Source organism: Macaca thibetana, chromosome 1 (genome assembly GCF_024542745.1).
Source record: "Macaca thibetana thibetana isolate TM-01 chromosome 1, ASM2454274v1, whole genome shotgun sequence".
NCBI classification, from domain to species: domain Eukaryota; kingdom Metazoa; phylum Chordata; class Mammalia; order Primates; family Cercopithecidae; genus Macaca; species Macaca thibetana.
The window spans coordinates 137,080,653-137,084,907 of NC_065578.1; positions in this window are offsets into that span (position 1 = coordinate 137,080,653).

Sequence of the window (4,255 nt, forward strand, 5' to 3'; positions counted from 1 at the left end):
GAGGCAATTTAATTCCTGAGCGTGAACTGTTGCTTTTTGAAGACAAGGTCTCTCTTGCCCAGGCTGGAGTGCAAGTAGCACAGTCATGGTTCACTGCAGCCTCAACCTCCTGGGCCCAACAGATATTCCCTCCTCAGCTTCCTGAGTAGTTGGGACCACAGGTGGGTGCTACCATATCTGGTTATTTTAAATGTTTTTGTAGAGACAGGGTCTCACTATGTTGTCCAGGTTGGTCTCAATCTTCTGGCCTCAAGCGACCCTCCTGCCTCAGCCTCTTATAGGCGTGAGTCACCACGCCCACCTCAGAGCCTGAACTCTTAACTGTGGAGCTACACTGCAAATAATTATTTCCTTAAAAAAATAATTTTTAGGCCAGACGTGGTGGCTCAGGCCTGTAACCACAGCACTTTTGGGAGACTGCAGCGGGTGGATCACCTGAGGTCAGGAGTTAGAGACCAGCCTGGCCAACATGGTGAAACCCCGTCTCTACTAAAAACACAAAATTAGCTGGATGTGGTGACTCAATGTTTTTGAGATGGAGTTTTACTCTTGTTGCCCAGGCTGGAGTGCAGTGGCGCCATCTTGGCTCACTGCAACCTCCACCTCCCGGGTTCAAGCGATTCTCCTGCCTCAGCCTCCCAAGTAGCTAGTGGTTAAAAAAAAAAAAAGTATTCATAATGACTTTGAGAATGCCTCTTAAGTAGTTTCACTACTTGCATTGTTACTGATTCATTTGCTATCATGATAAAGTTGTAGCCCACCTAGTTCTATTTCACTTTTTTCCATAAAATCTAGCTCCTGCATGATCTATTTCACTTTGAGACTAATATTCGCTGCCATAAGAATCATAGCTATTCAGTAGGGATGCTACTTGGAAAGATAAGTTTGAAACCAGGTTTTGCCCTTCAGTTCTGCAAGGAACAGTATGTATGCTGGCTTGCTTTATCAGAATTTTAGATTCTAGTTCACTTACTATTGTGTCTGGCTTTTTTTTTTTTTTTTTTTTTTTTTTTTTTTTTTTTTTGAGACAGAATCTCGCTCTGTGGCTGGAGTGCAGTGGTGTGATCTAGGCTCACTGCAACCTCCACTTCCTGGGTTCAAGTGATTTTCCCACCTCAGCCTTCTGAGTAGGTGGGATTACAGGCATGCACCACCATGCCCAGCTAATTTTTATATTTTTAGTAGAGACGAGGTTTCACCATGTTGCCCAGGCTGGTCTTGAACTCCTGACCTCAAGTGATCCTACCACCTTGGCCTCCTAAAGTGCTGGGATTACAGGCATGAGCCACTTTGCCTGGCCAGGCCCTGTGTTTTTGTATCTACTTTCATTTACTCCTCAAAATAACAAATCAGTTACCATATATTAAAGTTACAGAAGCTTAAGGTTGACATGGAGGTGAGCAAGACCACTCATTCATTCTAGCATTAATTTGACAAATTTTTATTCAGATTTACTATATATCAGCCGGGGAGCTATAATGGGAAATACAGCGAACCCCCGTTCTTGTAGCATTCTAGCGGGAGCAGTCAATAAAACAGTAAATGGGCAGCACGGTGGCTCATGCCTGTAATCGCAGCACTCTGGGAGGCCGAGGTGGGTGGATCACCTGAGGTCAGGAGTTCAAGACCAGCCTGACCAATATGGTGAAACCCTGTCTCTACTAAAAATACAAAAATTAGCCAGTCATGATGGCATGTGCCTGTAGTCCCAGCTACTTGGGAGGCTGAGACAGGAGAACTGCTTGAACCCTGAAGGCGGAGGTTGCAGTGATCTGAGATAGCGCTATTGCACTCCAGCCTGGGCAACAGAATGAGACTCCATCTCAAAAAAAAAACCCAACAAATTAACAAGGTAATTTCAGATTTTGGTAAATACTAAGGAATGTGAAAAAGGGTGTGTGAGCAGAGGGTTTGGCTGGAACTTAAGTGGTGGAAAAAGATTGGTAAGGTCAGATCACATTAGGTTTCTCCTGAGTCAGTGAGTAGTTTAGATTTTATCCAGTGTGCAATGGGAAGCCATTCGAGATCTTTAAGTGGGGAAATGACCTGAAACAATTTATGTTTTAAAAGTTTATCTGGAGACTGTGCAGAGGAGTCCAGAGGAGAGTAAGATGCATGGATGGATGCAGATAGATTTAAATTATTTCAAGAGTCCAGGTAAGAAAATAGCAGCTTATGCCTGTGATCCCAGCACTTTGGGAGGTCAAGATGGGGGGGATCACCTAAGGTCAGGAGTTTGAGACCAGCCTGGCCAACATGATGAAACCCTGTCTCTACTAAAAATACAAAAAAATTAGCTGGGCATGGTGATTGGCGCCTGTAATCCCAGCGACCTGGGAGGCTTAGACATAATTGCTTGAACTTGGGAGGCGGAGGTTTCAGTGAGCCGAGCCGACATCACATCATTGCACTCTAGCCTGGGCAGGAAGAGCAAAACTCCGCCTCAGAAAAAAAAAAAAAAAAGAAAGAAAGAAAAAGAAAATGGCAAATAGCAGCTTGGATTAGGGCAGAAGTGGTGAGTGAAAAGTTTTGGATGCCCCTTTGGAGGAAGGAGCCTAAAGGAATAGGTGATGACAGTGGAATTAAAGGGGGTATAGGTTATGACTGAGCAGGTGATGAGCAGCATGGTTTTGACTGCATGCAGGCTTTTCTTATGATTTCTAAAATATCACCCTCAATCCTAATTTTGTCTTCCCTCCCAACCCCCATTTGTTTCTACTACTGCCAAGACTTCAACTTCTACAATTCCTGGCAAAATTAACTGCTCTAATTTATTCTATGTATCACTTAAGAGAATGGCCTTCGATTTAGCCTACATGGGGACAAAGTCTACCTCTTTCATTTGCCGTTTCCTTACCTGTAAAATAGGGCATAAAACAGTACCCACTTCATAGTTGCTAAATTTTGAGTTGGGGCAAACTTTTGCATCCTCAGCATTTAGCAGGCCCTCGATATATTTGCAAATTTGAACGTATTTCCTCTTAAAGATTCTAGACTGTCAAAAAGGGCAAGAGCTTGGGCATTGTTCAAGCACTTACTCACCTACTTGTAATATAATAGCTGATATTCCCCCCATTTGCTTAAGAGGATGTTTTCAAATTCCTAAAGATTCTTCCAGTCATAGTATTCCCAGTTTTCCTAAGACATTTACCTGAAATTCTTTTTTTTTTTTTTTGAGACGGAGTCTTGCTCTGTTGCCCAGGCTGGAGTGCAGTGGCCGGATCTCAGCTCACTGCAAGCTCCACCTCCCGGGTCTACGCCATTCTCCTGCCTCAGCCTCCCGAGTAGCTGGGACTACAGGGGCCCGCCACCTCACCCAGCTAATTTTTTGTATTTTTTTAGTAGAGACGGGGTTTCACCGTGTTAGCCAGGCTGGTCTCGATCTCCGGACCTCGTAATCCACCCGTCTCGGCCTCCCAAAGTGCTGGGATTACAGGCGTGATGACACCGCACCCAGCCTTACCTGAAATTCTTTTAATCTTAAAATATAATTTTCTGGGGTTTTTCATTTGTTAACTTAGACTTTAGTGAACTTTTCTGGAATCTTAAGAGGTGTTTATTGGCTATTTACTTTGCTATTGAAAAGTTGAAACAAAGTGGTGATTCTAGCTAGTCTCCATACATTTTGGGCCAAATTCCAATTCACTCTAGGTTTTTTTTTTCTGGGTGGGATTGTCATATAGCAGCTCTGAAGCATCATAGGAAAGAGGATTATCAGCCTAACAGTTACTAAGCATTAACCCAGGGATTAAAGAGCTGGCAGATCCATTTACACCTGAGTCAAAGGATAGCCCTGAGCTCAGAACTACTATGCATACTGGTCAGGTCCTAGTAAATTAAAAATTTCTTCCCAAATTCCGCCACCTCATTTGTAAATAGTAAAAAGTTACCTACTTCATAGGAATATATAAGAATACATGCCCAATATTAACATAGCATTGTATGAGACAAATTCAATAAATTGACCAGACATCTGTGTACATACACTGAGTGCCAAGTTTATCTGTGCTTTTTTCTATCTGGCTCATTTTATAATGTTCAACTTTACACCTGGACAGTGAGCACATAGTACTATTTGTTTAAACAAATTGAAATTGTTTTAACAAGGGACTGTTAACAACCACTTCGTGGGGCAATTTTAAAAAAGGACTTTTAGAGCACTAAGACTTTTTGAGATTTTAGGATTCCAAGAACTCAACCAACCATATCGTCTACTTGTAAATAACTGGTCTTTACCAGATTCCAGCAGGTAACA